General features: G+C 46.5%; 1 protein-coding gene across 1 annotated transcript in view; it reads right to left on the bottom strand.

Moving 5' to 3' along the window:
- NMNAT3 (nicotinamide nucleotide adenylyltransferase 3) overlaps positions 1 to 15555 on the bottom strand; it is a 123665-nt gene extending 108110 nt beyond the window's left edge. The window contains exon 1 of the mRNA XM_018049838.1: positions 15153 to 15555. The gene's annotated coding sequence lies outside the window, so the exon portion shown is untranslated. The remainder of the gene's footprint in view (positions 1 to 15152) is intronic.

The following is a 17706-nucleotide window of genomic DNA, read 5'->3' as shown; positions in this document are numbered from 1 at the left end:
TTCATTTGTTTGTTTATTTTTGGCTGCACTGGGTCTTCGTAGCTAAGTGAGGGCTTTCTCTAGTTTCAGTGAGCAGGAGCTACTCTGTTGCGGTGTACGGGCTTCTCACTGTGGAGATTTCTCTTGTTGCAGAGCATGGGCTCTAGGCACAAGAGCTTCAGTAGCTGCAGCTCACAGACTCAAGAGCTCGGACTCCGGAGTTGCAGCCCATGGGCTTCGTTGCCCTATGGCATGTGGAATCTTCCCGGAACAGGGATCGAACCCATGTCTCCTGCATTAGCAGGAGAATTCTTAACCACCGGATTACCAGGAAAATCTGAGAATCCGTTCCTTGCCTTTTCCAGCTTCCAAAGGCCACTGTATTCCTTGCCTCATGCCCCTTCTATCTTTCCAGCCAGTGAAGGCCAGCTGAGTCTTCCTCACACTGCATCACTCGAACTGCTTCTCCTGCCTTGCTATTTCATTTATTAAAACTCTTATGATTACGTGATGCCCATCTGGATGATTCCGGATAAATTTAGGGTCAGCTGATTAGCAACATTAATTTCGTCTGCAACTTAATTCCCTCCTGCCATATAACCAAACCTAATCACAGGTTTCAAACCCAATCACAGGGATTGGGATGTGGACGCTTTGCGGGGCCATTATTCTGTCCTCCACAACAGGTGAGAGAGACTGAAACTCAAAGAGGTAATGGGGCTTACTCAAGGTTATGCAGCTATTAAGTGGTACCAGATTCAGCTCCTGCTAATTCACTGTGTGACCTTGGGAAAGTCATGTAACCCCTCTGACTTCAGTTTCCCCACCTACAAAATGAAAAAGGCTGCCTTAAACGCTAATATTTCTTATAGCAGCCAGCCTGTGACTGTCTGAAGATCTCAACCTTTCCCCAGCAAGAAATGTGGGGAAGTCCAGGACTCTGTGAAACTCTTACCTGCTCTGTCCACACTAACCGAGGCTCTAGTACTGACCACCAGAAGGAGACAGCACAGATTCCTTCTTTCCTCTAGCTGGAATTTTCCAAGCCTTTTGTCCTGGGAACAATGGAGATATGGACTTAAAAGAGCGCCTGACTGCCTTACTCCCAGGCTGCTTCTAGCACACCCCACAAATCTTAAGTCAAATATTATGCGTTTCCCCCATCCCAATCTCTAGCTTAGAGGAAAGTAAGGATTAAGGTTTCTTTACACAATGAAAAGAAAATGAGAGAGTGAGAAAGTCAGACAATAAACATACAGGGATGTGCAGGCTTTTTTGTTGAGAATTCCCAAACCAAGGCAGAAGAAAACTGCTCTTATTTTTTATACTGCATTTCTTTTAAAAAGTACTTATTACCAAAAAAAAAAAAAAAATCAAATATATACAAAAATAGTGACATCAGTACAATGGAGTTTTTTTTTCCTAACTTCTAGGCCTGCTGCTACTGCTGCTGCTGCTAAGTCACTTCAGTCATGTCCGACTCTGTGCGACCCCATAGACGGCCTCCTACCAGGCTCCCCTGTCCCTGGGATTCTCCAGGCAAGAATACTGGAGTGGGTTGCCATTTCCCTCTCCGATGCATGAAAGTGAAAAGTGAACGTGAAGTTGCTCAGTCGTGTCCGACTCTTAGCGACCCCATGGACTGCAGCCCACCAGGCTTCTCAGTCCATGGGATTTTCCACGTAGAGTACTGGAGTGGGGTGCCATTGCCTTCTCCGACTCCTAGGCCTACCACCAGCAATTTAGGTGCTCCTCACAGTCTGAAATTTGAAATTTGAATCCCCACATGCAATGGGCCACTTTATGTGTGGGTCTTGCATCTCTTTGTTTTGGAAGCTGCTCTGCTACCACTCATACAATTCTGGAAGGTCATGCCATCCGGATGGCCAGAAAACTTTAACTACAGGACAAATCAGAGCCCCTTTTCAATATGAACACTGAAATCAGGAGCTGTAAACTCCATATAAAGTCTGGAGCTGCCATTGTCACTCTCTTAGAGAGTGAAGCCAGCACAGTGGTAGGAACTACTGGAAGACAAGAGAAGGTACAATTCCCAGTCCATCATCTGAGCACCTGGATCCAGCTGTACCTGATACACTGAAACTTTTTTTTATTCTAATAATCATATTTCTAGTTTTGCTTGACTTAGTTTGAGTGAAATTTCTTTCCTTATAACAGATAAGAATCTTAAACATTCTCAGAAAGCCTTTTTTAAAACAACTAGCACAACTGTCAATTTTTCCTCATAGGGGTTAGAGATTGGCCTCCTTAATTTAACAAAAACAATTGATATTCCTTAGGGAATATATTTCTCAGCAGAGAAAGAGTGAAACTACAAGATTTAAGGATACTTCCTCAAGCAGGAATTTTCCTTTCCTGGATGTTGATCAGGACAGCAACTCATCAACAATATCTCAGGACCACACCTTCCCCCAGCAACCCCGGGGGTGCTGGTTTTGGACAAGACAAGCTGTCAGAGAGTGGTCCTTGGCTGAACTGGGATACAGCACAAAAACTGGGCTGGAACCCAAGCCTCCGGGGGTATACCCATGAAGCCAGGCAGGACAGGGTGGGACCAGGATCCAGTCTCAGTGACAGATGGAGAGAGGACCCACGTAGGCCTCAAGTGGTAACTGCCTTTAAGAGATATGGCTCCAAATGAAATTAGAGAAGGTGGACCACAGGCCACCCAGAAACCTATACTCAGTCACCTTACCCTGCTCTTCCTTCTTTCCTGTTCCTTGGCACAGGCCTCCTCTGCACGGTGTGGACACAGAGCTCCCCGTGCCAGGCAGTGTGGGGATGAGTGACAACAGCTACAGTTCATGACCCAGAGGAGTCCACAGTCCGGTGAGAGGAGGCAGGTAAGTGCAGGATGGAAGAAGCTACAAGGTAGTGGCTGTCTATGCAGAGGCAGGGGTGTGGGATATGGGATGAGAAAGACCATTTTCATTGTGTATATTTATATTTATTTTTTTCTTAACTTTCCAATCATGTAAATATGTTACCTATTCCAAAATTTTTTTTAAATAAAAGGTAAAGCTTCTGTGGCATTTAGGGTAGTTCTCGAAGGGATAAGACACGTTTGGAGACCGTAGCTAGGTTCATTTCCAACACAGCCACAGTGAGACACTGACATGCCTCCTACCTCTGTTCCGTCCCTCTGCAGCTGGGTAGGTGGATAAATACAGAAGAAATGATGCTCTGAGACTGCTGAGGGTGTGTTATGAGAGGTGATGGAGTTTCTGCCTGGTCCTCTTGGGATGCCTGTTCTTAGAACCCAGCTTTCCTGCAGGGAGGAAGCAGATCCCAGCTTCCAGGCCCCTAGTGAGAGGGCCACTGAGATAGCTCCAGCCCCAGCCACCAGCTAACTGCCCCTGGATGAGACCCCTAAGGTGAGACTTGCTTCACTGAACCCAGTCAACCTCCAGGATTGTAGAGACCATAAGCAAATACCTGTTTTCTTTTCAGTCCTTGAGTTTTGAGGAGCAGTCTTTGGTTTGTGCCTTTGTCTTACACTTGATTTTTCAAGATGAAAGCTTTCTGACACGCTTAGAACAGTTTACCTATAACCCCAAGGAGGGAGCAGAAACCAGCCCGGGGGCAAGTATTTAGTTGGCCCTGTGAAAGAAAGAATAGTCTAAACAAATGAAACATGTGACTGTGGATGCTCTTGGGAGCCACAAGAGGCACCCTTTGGCAGGCTGCTGGGTACCAAGGTCTGGGCTCCAGAGAGGACCTGTGATGGAGCTGAGGATGCAGAGGGTGTTCAGGTAAGTGCAGTTGTTCAGTCATGTCCGACTCTTTGTGACCCCATGGACTGTAGCCTACGAGGCTTCTCCGTCCATGGGATTTTCCAGACAAGCGTACTGGAGTGGGTTGCCATTTCCTTCTCCAGGGGATCTTCCCGATCCAGGGATCAAACTCAGGTCTCAAACCCAGGTTTCTCACATTGCAGGCAGACGTTTTACTTTCTGAGCCACCAGGGAATATTGTTCAGGTAAAGGTGGTCATTAAAAACCAGGGGTGAAGATGAAGTCATCCATGTGGAGTCTAAGGGAAGTCAAGAGAGGAGGCCTGGGGATGCCCCCACTGAAAACGTCAGTGGAGGAAAGGGAGCAGGTAGAAGTCAAAGAATCATCATCAGGGAAGAAGGAGGAAAATGCAAGAAAGAAAAGTTCAAGGGGTGGGCGTGGCCAGAGGTGTCAACAGATGCACCGAAGAAAGACTGATAAAATTTTGGAAGATTTCACAACACAGAGGTCACTTGTGACCTCTCTAGAGGAGAGATCTTCCTGAAGAGGTGGGGGAAGAAAGGAAAATCTCACCAATGTTCATCATCAACACATTCCCATCAACACAAAGCACTGCAACTAAACTTGATGAGACCAAACAGAAAATAATTTGGGGCTCTCTGCTTTATCTTCTGAGCAACAATGAGAGGAGGAAAAAGGGAGAAAGATAAAATCAAAATGCATATAATAAAAGGAAAAAAGGAGACAAACAACACATTGGATGACTGCCATCTGCACAACAAAGAGGTGGCTGAAAAAGTACAAGATAAGGGAACCAACTGCCTCTGGAATTCTTATTTTCTCTTTTTGTACAGAGACTGTGAAAGATTCCTTTGCTGATCATTCACAGCAATGGCAGGGCCAAGCACAATGAAAAGGTGGGCCATGGCATGGGGAGCCCATAGGCCTCATCTAGGGAGCCAGTACCAGTGAGCTGGAGGGGCTGCAGGGAGCACTCTGAGGACAAAGATGCAGATTCGGTTATCAGGGAATGATGTCTGTTGTGTACTCAGGACACGGGAATAGGGAGCAAGCACCAAGCATTCACCATCTCAGTGTTTATGGAATGTATATCAAAATCATACCTTAAAGGGAAATGGCCCAATTTCTCTCAAACACCAGGATCTTGAATCCTTATGCAAATACCAAAATGCCCATAACTCAAAGCATATGAGATTTAGCTATTAAATCCTATTGAGCTTGCTACATGAACAATTTTAAATCATCTCTTGGATGATAGACAATAATAATAAATACATGGAAATATTTCTAGAATCTGCAATATGTGCCCACATTTCTGCCATTATTCCTCCTCCATGCATAGGAAAAAAAAAAAAAACCAGGCATAAAAAATGGAATGAGAGTTAAACTATAGAGTGAATTAAGTTGAAATGTCAGCACAACCGTAGTGTGCGCCTCAATTGTTAACAGATATTTTGATGAAGAGCTTACTAAATCTTTAATTGGAGATGGAGTATTTCTATATAGAGGCAATGACTACAAAACATTTATCACAGTGTCTAAAGCCATAACTACAGAAATTCTCTCCCATCCTCTGGTATTAGTGTCAGGATGGTGAATCCAGTATTAATATTAAAACATGACACTGGAGATATAATTTAATTATGAGCTGATACAAATGAGGTTCAATGTTTTCTCCCAGTGATTTTTTTTCTTTTCGCATTATCCTAGTGTACTTGAGAAATAACAGGAAAAAAAAATCTAACTACAGCAGAAGAGGGGGAACATTGCCACAATAAAGATAAATCTTATTATATACTCAGGCCCTTTTTAAAAGTGTTGGGTCTCAAAGTGCATGGCTGCAGAATACTTATGTTCTGTGACTAATCAAATATTGGAAGTCTAGGCCAATGTACACGGGAAAATATGGTAGTAGTATTCTTACTTAAAGTTTTCAGTGTATGATTTTTCATAAACTTTGAGGGTTGGTTATCCTTAATGTAGTCTTCAATTTAGTATAAGTGGGTGTCTGATTCAGCACAGAACTATGGATTTGGTTTTTATTTTTGCCCACATGGTGTGGCATGTGGGATTTAAGTTCCCCAACCAGGGATTGAACCTTCGCTCCTGGCATTGGAAGGCAGATTCTTAACCACTGGACCACCAGGGAAGTTCCATGGATTTGGTTACTTTCAGTTTAGTGCATTGATCATTCTCATGGTGTTCAGGGAAGAATATCCAGCAGACACTATCTGAGCTGTGCCCTGAACTCTCAGGACTCATCGTTTAGCAAGGCAGCATCTTCTGTGTGTCAGCATCGACATCCCTTTGCCCTGGTGCTTTACCTGGTGTTTGAGGCTGCTGGAAGTCCCAGAGAAATCACTCCCCATAAGGAGGAATGTTCAACCAATGATGGATCACAGTGAGATATATACACAGGCAGCTGCCAGTCCCCAGGAGAGGTTAATTCTGGGGGGTGGGGGTGCTCTATACTGGCTGCTAGAGACTCCTAGTAGGTTTACACTCCAGTGGTTCACGCTGGTGACCTGCTCGACATGTGCTTCTCTGGCCTATTCTTCTACTTCCTTATTTCCCTTCTTTACTTGGGAATCTCCTCTCAAATAAGCCATGCAGACTCAAATCTTTGTCTCAAATAAAGACACATGTCATGATTTCCCAGTGTATGGCCAGTTGAGTTCATGAACCGCTGCTAGCACTGTTTATAATAGCCAGGACATGGAAACAACCTAGATGTCCATCAGCAGATGAATGGATAAGAAAGCTGTGGTACATACACACAATGGAGTATTACTCAGCCATTAAAAAGAATACATTTGAATCAGTTCTAATGAGATGGATGAAACTGGAGTCGATTATACAGAGTGAAGTAAGCCAGAAAGAAAAACACCAATACAGTATACTAACACATATATATGGAATTTAGAAAGATGGCAATGATGACCCTGTATGCAAGACAGCAAAAGAGACACAGATGTGTAGAGCGGACTTTTGGACTCTGAGGGAGAGGGAGAGGGGGGATGATTTGGGAGAATGGCATTGAAACATGTATACTATCATGTAAGAAACGAATAGCCAGTCTATGTCCGATGCAGGATACAGCATGCTTGGGGCTGGTGCACAGGGATGACCCAGAGGAATGTTGTGGGGAGGGACGTGGGAGGGGAGTTCATGTTTGGGAACGCATGTACATTCGTGGTGGATTCATGTCAATGTATGGCAAAACCAATACAGTATTGTAAAGTAAAATACAGTAAAAAAAAAAAAAAAAAAAAAAGAACCACTGCTAGCACTAAGCAGCAGAGGATGCAGGGACAGGGCTGACCCAGGGAGAGCTGACATCAAGAATGTAAAATCCAGGCCCCGAGGTACAGGATACCAAGACCTGAGCAGGACAAGAAGCCAGAGTGATGTGGGTTACCAGTTACGGTGGTAACTAACCTAGGGAGCAAGCGTGTATGTGTGTGTCTGTGTGAGTGAATGTGTGTGTGTGTGTGCTGTGGACAGAGTTTGCTGAAACTTTATCAATGAGGCCTCCAAAGGTTGCAAACCCAAACTGCCGATCCCCACCCCACCACTGGGGACTAGGTGGGGAACAGGGAAGAGAAATAATGACAGAAGGGTGTGAGGCTTCAGGACAGGGAGGGGCAGTAGCTTCCTCTAACTTAAAAAAACCCAGAAAATCTGTCTGCAAGGCCAGAGTTAGCACATTTCTGGGCCACTTGGCCAGTGGACCCAGAGGATGTGCCTCGACCAGAGACACAGAGGCAGGGAGCCAAACCTGGCCTTAGAAATTGTTGAGCGAAAGATTTAATTAGCATAAGGCCATGAAGGCGGTGAACTTCAAAAGGCAATTAGCATAAAGGTCATTATTTAATCTGGCTTGTTTTAGAATTTAAAAATATTAGAGGGGTAATAAAAAAATAGAAAGTTTAAAATATGAGAAAAAGTTATCAATTGTTCCACTGTTCAACTGCAAGTCTTGTCCCCTTCAAGGCATCCCTTACAGATTATTTTTTAAAAATATTTATTTGGCTGCACTGAAAGAGGAGAGTGAAAAAGCTGGCTTAAAGCTCAACATTCAGAAAACAAAGATCATGGCATCTGGTCCCATCACTTCATGGGAAATTGATGGGGAAACAGTGGAAACAGTATCAGACTTTATTTTTGGGGGCTCCAAAATCACTGCAGATGGTGACTGCAGCCATGAAATTAAAAGACGCTTACTCCTTGGAAGGAAGTTATGACCAACCTAGATAGCATATTCAAAAGCAGAGACATTACTTTGCCAACAAAGGTCCGTCTAGTCAAGGCTATGGTTTTTTCCAGTGGTCATGTATGGATATGAGAGTTGGACTGTGAAGAAAGCTGAGTGCTGAAGAATTGATGCTTTTGAACTGTGGTGTTGGAGAAGACTCTTGAGAGTCCCTTGGACTACAAGGAGATCCAACCAGTCCATCCTAAAGGAGATCAGTCCTGGGTGTTCTTTGGAAGGAATGATGCTACAGCTGAAAATCCAGTACTTTGGCCACCTCATGCTAAGAGTTGACTCATTGGAAAAGACCCTGATGCTGGGAGGGATTGGGGGCAGGAGGAAAAGGGGACGACAGAGGATGAGATGGCTGGATGGCATCACCGACTCGATGGACATGAGTCTGAGTGAACTCCAGGAGTTGGTGATGGACAGGGAGGCCTGGTGTGCTGCGATTCATGGGGTCGCAAAGAGTCGGACACGACTGAGTGACTGAACTGAAGACTTACTTGTGGCGTTCCCTGACCAGAGATTAAACCTGGGGCCCCTGTATTGGGAGTGCAGAGTGTTAGCCACTGCACCACCAGGGAAGTCCCTAGACTATTTTCTTGAATACATCTTTCACATAACAGTGTTCTGTTCACTCAACAGGTAATGACTTCCCTCATTACTAATCTTCCTATTTTTAACCATTCCACCAACTGAAACTTGACTACCCTCTTATAACTGTAGAGTAGGTCACTTCTAAGTTTTCACCATTATAAATAATGATACATCTTTATATAGAGGCATTTTCCATTTTTCAGTTATTTCCTTAAGACAGAATTCCAGAAGCCAAAGGGTAGCAATTCAGTGACATGTGAAACAGGCAGCCCCTCTACTTTTATCATCTACATTCCTTGGATTAGTCATAAAATATAAACTGGGCAACACTGGCATCCCTTATCTCACACAAAAAAATATTAACACAGATGGACCAATACTACCATAAAAGTTTCAAAGGAAGACCAGATGGGAGAAATAAAAAGCAGAGCAGTCTTGAAATAAGTATAGGGTTTGAGTAATAAACACCAATTTCTGATCTTTAAAATGAACATTTGAAAGTCAGCAATGATTTCAAGTTAGACGCCTACACACTAATTCATGTAACTGGCATTCTGTTTTAATGATCACCTGCTCATAGAGAAACTTCTAGCCTTTTGAAGCTTGCTCTTTCCCTGGCCTGGCGGGATTCCCTGACTGACACTGACATTCATTCTCTCCCATATGCCACTGACTGAGCCCAAATTTGGCTTAGTTTGCATCACTTGCCTTCATCATTCGTTTCCCCCCCTATTGCCAACCCTTTTCAGCAAGCAGATCGGCTAACAGCAGAGCGGCTGATGGCGGTGGTTAAGGGGCAATTAGGCTGATCTTGTTGGTCAGTCATGCTCCACACTCCTCTCTTCCCAATGCTGTGACTGGGTGGGAAGGACCGGAACCAAGGTGCTTACCCCTTTCATGCCTGCCTTGACTATGTTAATTCTGCAAGTCGGTTCACACGCTCCTACCTGGGCTGTGTCCTGCCTTGACAGTTCATTTTTTTTAACAGGAAGCAAGGACGGGCAGTTTGCTGATGGAAGGGGGATGGCAGGAAGGAAGGTAGGTTCTAATCTAAAACCATCTTAGGGGCTCTAAAAAGTTCCGGGATGACTGATGGGCATGTTTACTCCTTAGAACCCTTTTCATAAATACCTACCACTTAACATGCACTTCTGAGAGGCATAAATACCGTCACTGTGTGTCAGCCTTATGGAAGGCAGATTTCCAGAGTCACTTCTTTTCTTCGTGGCTCAGAGCCACGCGATTACAATCCTATTAGAGCTGTACCCTGAGAATACAGCAGTCAACCCCAACCCACCAAGACTGGTGCTCAACTTCTGCACTGCGATGCAGCTTCCCTTCCCTTGCTTCGGGGAAGATGGCCGCTCATCTCTCCTAATAAGGTCCACCTCTGAGACAGGTGGGGATCGAAGATGTATTTTGCCATCAGCACTGGCCAAACAAACAAAGTAACTCTCAAATAACATTCACTCATGGAGAGGGAACGTTTCCTGGGGCTGTTTGGATCATGTCTTATTTAACGCTGGACTTCTAGTATGATTTTCTCCTGGTTCTCAGAGGGACTGACAGCTCGAGGCAGGTGTGGTGCCCCTCTGGAGAGGACCCTGGCTCCTCAAGAGGGAGCACACTGGGGTGGCAGGGCTCTGCAGGAGCAGGTCGCTGCCAGCTCACCCACCTCCCCACCCACCCTCTGCTGCATGCAGACAGGTGCCCCTCCCAACCTGGACAAGAGCAGTTAGCTGTGTCCTTTCCCCTCAAATCACAGGTCTCTAGACGCAACGTCATAAAATCTAGGCTGGAACCTCAGCCTGGTGCCCAGAGGTATCAAAGAAGGAGGGAAAAACAGGCTCTCAGTGGACCCTGTGGCTCTGAAGGGATGGGGCTTCAATGCCCACTGTGCTCGGTCAGCCATGAGGCAAGCTGGACGTCCGTTAGCTGCCACCACCCAGGATAAGAGGTGTGATACTGAGAACTAGTGCACCCAGCAAGACTACATCCAAGGGAGGGCTCTGTAACTGTAAAGGGTTAAGTCAGCAGTTAGCACCAGGGACCGATTTCGTGGAAGACAATTTTTCCATGGACTGGGGGGTGGGGTGGTTTCAGGATGATTCAGGCACATTTTATTTATTATATGCTGCTGCTGATCTGACAGGAGGTGGAGCTCAGGCAGTAACGTGAGTGACGGGAGCAGCTGTAAATATAGACGAAGCTTCCCTTGCCGGCCGCTCACCTCCTGCTGTGCAGCCCAGTTCCCATCAGGCCAGCCACTGCTCAGTCCTGCTGTGCAGCATGGGCCAGTACCAGTCCGTGGCCTGGGGGCCCTGGGGTTTAAGTAAACTGGAGCGCTAGCATTATTCTCCCATTTTGAAGCCAAAGCACAGTGATTTTTAAAGACAATTCTTATAAGATTACCCTGGTCACATAAAATATATTATTTGCCAGGGTTTATAGAAAAATACTATATTATTCAATAGTCTTCAAAGATATACAAATAATTGAGTATAAGTCCCCAGCTAACATTTATGGGCCTCCTCTATGTATATTGATACATTGCTATATCTATCCCACCTTATGCTTCTCCTGGCATGCCAGGCTTCTCCTTCAAGGCAGTAAATTCAGTTTAAAATTTGACAATATATGGGTGGTCATGTGCTCAATACTGTCTTTATCAATAATCTGTCTCATGATGTCTTTGGGCTGCATGAGGATGGAGGCTGTGTCACTTTGTCTCAGCATTCTAATCCCCAGGACGCTGCCTGAAGAATGAATAGAAGTGGGGGTGGAGGAGGGGTGGGGAGGAGAGAGGACAATGAGCAAGATAGGTGCTGGGTACCAGGGATGCTCAGTCCAGTAGCTGTGGAAGTGCTCACAGCCCACAGAGCAGCTGGAGAAGCAATACCCGGCAGAGGTGCCCACTGGGGCCATAGGAATGCAGGGTCGATTCAGAAAGGCTTCCTTAAGCAGGTTGTGCTCCTGCACCTGCTGCAGGGGTTCTGGCTTTCAGGGAAGCTCTGGCCAGAGGCAGGGGCAGCAGGGAGACACAGAGATACAGATCAGACCTTTACCCAGCAGGAGGTCAGACCCAGAGATGGGACTTCTGGATGGGAAGGGCAGACAGCCCTGACTTCTAGAAGATGCTGCCATCTTCATCCAAGGCATTTTCACCCCCAAACCCATCACTGGGAACCTAAGATTCCCCTGGAGCTGACTTCCCCAGATTCACACTGACCACAGAATGCCTTTCTATTCCTAGTTCCAAGATTGGTGCTGTGGGTCTATAAGTACGTGAGTGAGACAGTGATGAAGGGATCATGAGTCCACTGTGGTTTGTTAAACATACCATGCAGAACTGCATGTCTAAAACAGTGGGGCAGCAGTTGCCGTCCTGAGGCCTGCCCTGCAAAATGGGATCTGTCTGTCTATCAGGGAACTATGATAAACGAGCAAAGACAGACACTGGTCAGGATGAGCCACTTTATTTAAAAGCTTCGACAGCCCAAAGTGGTTTAACATAGATGCATGGAAGATTTATCTCGATGATAAAATACCTGAACTTGAAAGGCACATAAATTATCATTTTGCAATTCTTTTTCCTTTTAAGATTTCACATAGTCAAGTGCTTTAAGTAATGAATGAAATGCACATAAAGCTGTCTGGTTGGTGTCTGCCCAGACTGCACAGAGCCTCTGCTTCCAGACGGGACTGAGCTCAGAATCAATGCCATCTATCTGTGTTTGTGGCCTTCTGTTTGCCTTCACAGTGGATATCACTGTGAGGATTATCAAGATAATAATAATATTACCTGTAGTTATCAAGATAATAATAATAACTGTAGCTATTATTGACTGGGTACTTCCGATATCTTGTGCTGCGTGATGAGGATGTGTGCATGTGTGTGTGTGGATCCTCCCAACCCAGGGATCAAACCCATGTCTCTTGCATCTCCTGGGAAGCCTGTGCGCTGAGGACAGCAAGCCACATACGTATATATAAGCATTACTGAATGTCCTGGGAATAAGAGACAATGAGTCCCACGTTACAGATACAAAAGTGCACTTTAAAGAGCTTCTGTGATGTGTGTGAGATCACACCAGCAATTTCATCTGACTCCAAAGCTGCAGTTTCAACACTAAGTTGCAACATACATGAAAATGGCCCTTAGCAAGGACCTAAAAACATTAGCTATCTCTCCCTAGCTTCATACTCCTTTTTTTTTAACAGCACACGTAAACACACTGGGAAATTTGCCCTGCAGGTTTAGGTTTCTTCATTCATTCATTCATTCATTCATTATGCACCCAGTACTCTGCTGGGTACAGGGCTTACAGAATTGGATTCCACAGCTCCTGGACCAACCAGTCTCAGGCAATTACCATATCCATAGGAGGGCAGGGGCCAGCAAGGAGCAGGGGCAGCTCCTCAACGGGGACCCACATCCAGCTGTGGGCTAAAGACAACCCAAACAAGACATTAGGTCTCTTTCAACTCTACTACCCCACCCCCACCCCCATGCTTTTGCTCTTTTCTTTGGCTTGAGTCTTCGGACAGCCTGGCTGCCCAAAAGGCCCTTTATCACACAGAACACCCCTTTCTGCTGCCAGGGCTGATGCTTTCCGGTAAAACCACTGCAACAGATAACCCAACTTCTCCACTAATCACCCCGCACAGTTCCTCAGAACCAACCTCCCATCTTGTTTTATCAATTTTTACCCAGAATAAAGAATAACAATTGCAATGGCAGCAGTAACTTCTACATGTCAGACTCTGATCTATGTATTTTAGGTACATTAAATCCCCATAATAATGCTCTGAAGTAAGCACTATTACTACTGCTCTTTTAGTTTATTTAGGGGAAGAGGGAGGGAGGTTACATTTCTTCGGTGCCAACTAGATATCAAACGCTGTCCTAAGCTCCCGCAATCAGACAATAAGTGACCTGCTCAGGGTCAGACACAGAGCTAGGCAGTAACAAATAATCTGAACCCAGGTCTGTGACTGCCTAACCCAGCACTCCCCTTTTGCTTTCCACAAGTGCTACTGCTACAGTCTGTGAGGGGAAACATAGTGGCTGCCCAAAGCCTGCCCTCTCTCCTCCCCCTTCCCCCAGCAACCTTCTGTTGTTGTTTTTTTAAAATCCCTATTCCTTCTCTCTCAACTGTGTTCTCCATTCTCTGGGCTTCCTGGCCTGTTTTCATGGGGCAAATCCTCAGTCTACACCAATACTATAAACAGAGCCAAAGAAGGAACTGGCATCATCCAAGACAATAAGATATACCAAGCAGTCAGCAGCCAGGCGTCTTCTGAAGCCCCTAACGTGCTCCTAAATCCCTGGGGGTCCAGCAAGGGACCACCAGGGTTGCTGTCACATGAAGGGCTAACTAATGCCACTAATGAAAACAGTAAAGACAACGCTCAGCTGAGGAGTATGAGCCTTGTGTTCTCAGGGGGCTCGCAGAGCTGGCAGCGGCAACTGAGGCTTTCTGGGAAATGCATACCAGCCCTGGTCGGGAGCAGCGCTTTCCCTGGCAAGGCCAGAGGGTCAAGGCTCTGCTCCCAGAGCATCACGCTCACCAGGCTGGGACTGTCAGTATACTTCACCTGACCCACCCAACGTGGGCTCCAGGAGGGCAGGACCAGTGCGGAGTGGGCACCAGTTAAATATTCCAAGAATGAGTGACTAAAGCGGTCATCATTTCAAAGAAGCAAATGTTTGAGAGATTCTACTCAGACACGGAAACAGGACTCCAAGAGAGGGGAAGTGCGTTTGCCTGAAGGCAGCAACTGTGTTCAGCCCAGGTCAATGCCCTGCCCAATCTAAACATCTTCACCCTTACCTCACTTGCTGCACCTTTGAATACCACGAAATCATTTATATGCAAAGTCTCAATCGCTAATGGGGAGGAACAGTCCCATTTTACAGAGGAGGAAGTTAAGGAACTTGCTTTTCTTTCAGCTCTCAGCGGGCCCAGGCCCCCAGATCTTCCTTTTCTCAAACAAGCCACAGTCCCTCCCAATAAGTGTGCTTGCTCTGTGGTTCTCCGCTTTGGAACCCTTACATTCATACTGAAGAGAGAGCTCCCGGTATTTTTTATAGATAGGGACCACCGGCTACCTACTTTCCCAGCACTCTGCCCGTACTGTCTTCATCGACCTTTCACAGTTTCAACTTTCACACTAACGTGCGGCGGTTATCTATTCGCTGTGAGTCTCTCCCACCAGACTGCAAGCTCCACGGGGGCGGGCACCACGTTCGTTGGCCCGCACTATACCCCCAGCACGGACCTTATTTGTATTTGTTGAGTGCACGAGTGCTGAAGGTGGGCTCGGGTTTGGGCCACAGGGGTGCTGGGGTTAGGTTGATAATGCTGCGGCTATGATGGGCGGCGCCAGAGGTAGAGAGGAGGCGCTTTAGTGTCCACCCGACGCGGACGGGCTACCGGGCGCCGCGCCCCGCCTCCACCTGTCGCTTCGGCGCCGGCCAGATGTCGGCGGCCGCCAGCCGGGGTAAAGCGGCGCTGAATAGGCCCGGCCCTGGCTGCGCTTACCTGCGCGTCGCGGGGCTCCGCAGAGGCACTCGGCGAGCCTCCGGGGACTCCAGGGAACTAGGGGCCCGGAGGTGCCGAACCGGGGTTCCTCGCCCGCGAACAGCCCTGCACCGAAGGCCCGGCGAGGACCGCGCCAGACCTGCGCAAGAAACGTCCTTTCCGGGGCTGGCGGGGTCAGCCCGGGACCTGCCCGCCCCGCCCCCGCGCTGGGGGTAAGAGGGAGGGTCTAAGGCGAACTTGACCTTGCGCTACTACGGCTCTCCGAGGTGGGCGGAGTCAGAGAGAAACCGCCGGCTCCCTACTTCCTCACTGGGGGGCGGGCCCTAAACGAGACCAGGTTCCCATGCCCCGCCCCCTCCCTAGAAACCACGCTCTGTCGCCCCACTCTCCCACCGCTGCCCCCATTCACTAGCTGTTGTGTGTGCGTTTGCATTTTATTTTTGTTTTACATTCTGTTTTATTTCTTATTTTTATTTTTTACTATTTTTAAAGATCAAATTTCAAATATATCAAAGTAATGCATGAACGTTTTTACAAAATAAAATTGCCTACTTACGTGTTCTTAAAATGAAAGCAACAGGGTCCTCTCCCGTGAGCCCTCCACGCAGTCCTTTATATCACTTCCTTCGTTGAGTTCTTCTAGTGGTTACCCCCATGTCGCTAAAAAATAAGCTTACATAGCGGTTTCTTGATTTATCTATTGACTTTCTGCCATGTTAGATGAGGATTTACTCTTTACTGCGGCTCTGCCTCCACTTTCATGACAAATTTACACCTCTGTTCTCAAGTCCTGCCTTGGTGAGCTCTGAGACTTTAAACCAGGAGTGGATGAAGGCTTTCTGGGGCCTGAAGCTTATACAGTTGTGGGGGGAGGGGAGAAAAGAGGACTGTTACAGAAAGCCCTACAGGATCAAGGCTTGTGAATGAAAATTTATTTAGAATGAGGAAAGCAATCACAACAAAATGCTGGGGCCTTGGAAATTCAGATCCATATTCTCTGAGATCTTTGTAGGCAGTTTATTTCCTGAATTTGTTTCCCCAGTGTGGCCTGGCCTCCTCTGCTCACTCAGAACCCTCCATAATCCCAGTCCTTACAGGAGAAGTGAAGGTCAAGATGCATCAGTTTCTGCCAATAGGATTTTCTAATGGAGTGAACTGAAGTGTGCAAGAAAGAGACATCGAGGATGATGTCAAGGTTTTATGACTGCCGCACACCTCATTCCCAGCCCTTCCTAGCATCCATGACAGGTTCTTAGTACAGAGTGTTTTGTAAAGCTGGCCCTGGGTCCCTGCCTGGTCACCTGATCCTCACACTGCTCCCACGAGACTGGCTGGAGTGGCATACTGTCCCTACTTTTAGGAGGGCCTGTACTTGTCCCTCTTGAATCAGCACAGGGCACACAGCTAGCACACAATAAATGTACAGGTGATAGGTGATAGGCTTAGTCCACCTCTTCTTACTCAGACTGAGGAGGCAGTGTCCATGCCCTCCCTGACACCCCTTCTCTCCTGGGAGTTCAGCCCTTCCCCTTCCTCTGCTCTGCCTCCCATGTCCCCTTCTCTCTCTCCTCTCTCATCCATCTTCCTAGAATCAGGAGTGACTCCCTTAGGGTGTGAAAAGTGCCTCAACAACCTGACCTGGAGCAAAATCTCTTTACTTCTCCAAACCTCAGGATCCTTCTCTGAAATCGGACGTACGTAACAGCCTTTTGTGGAGGATTAAGTAGTTTCATCATTTTGTCTGTGTGCTCAATCGTGTCTAACTCTTTGCAATCCCAGGGACTGTAGCCCACCAGGCTCCTCTGTCCATGGAATTTTCCAGGCAACAATGCTGGAGTGGGTTGCCATTTCCTATTCCAGGGGATCTTCCCAATCCAGAGATTGAACCCACATCTCTTGTGTGTCCTGCATTGGCAGGCAGATTCTTTACCTCTTCACCATCTGGGAAGCCCAGTAATATGCAAGAAGATTCCCACCACCCCCCGCCCCCCGGCCTTTTTTAAAACCCTTCCTTTTTTTTTTAAAGCAACTCAGACATTTTAAATATTGGTCAAGTTTATTGACTTTTTCTTATTATTGCTTCTGGATTTTGTACCATAAAGGCCATTCCCACTCTGAGATTTTAAAGAAATTCGAGTATAATGATTTTTGGCTGTTCTCTTATTGATAACATGGTTTATCTCCCAGCAAAGTGGGAAGCTTGTGAGAAAGGTTAGGGACTTAAAATCTGTGTGTAGCATGTTGGAACTATAGGTTGAGTTAAAATCAAGGGCTAGCATTCTAAGTCAGGGCCCTGACTCAAGGAAGAAGAGGCTTGACACATAATGCCAAAGAGGGGATGGGCAATGACTTAACCATGCAAAGAATGCTTCTTTCTCTGGGGTAATGAAGATTAAGCCTTCGTTCAAGAGGAAGCATAAGTATTGGAGATTCAGCATCAGTCCTTCCAAAGGACTGATTTCCTTTAGGATTGACTGGTTTGATCTCCTTGCAGTCCAAGACTCTCAAGAGTCTTCTCCAGCACCACAGTTCAAAAGTATCAGTCCTTCAGTGC

Source organism: Capra hircus, chromosome 1, assembly GCF_001704415.2.
Source record: "Capra hircus breed San Clemente chromosome 1, ASM170441v1, whole genome shotgun sequence".
NCBI classification, from domain to species: Eukaryota; Metazoa; Chordata; class Mammalia; order Artiodactyla; family Bovidae; genus Capra; species Capra hircus.
This window is presented reverse-complemented; position numbering and strand designations above follow the sequence as displayed.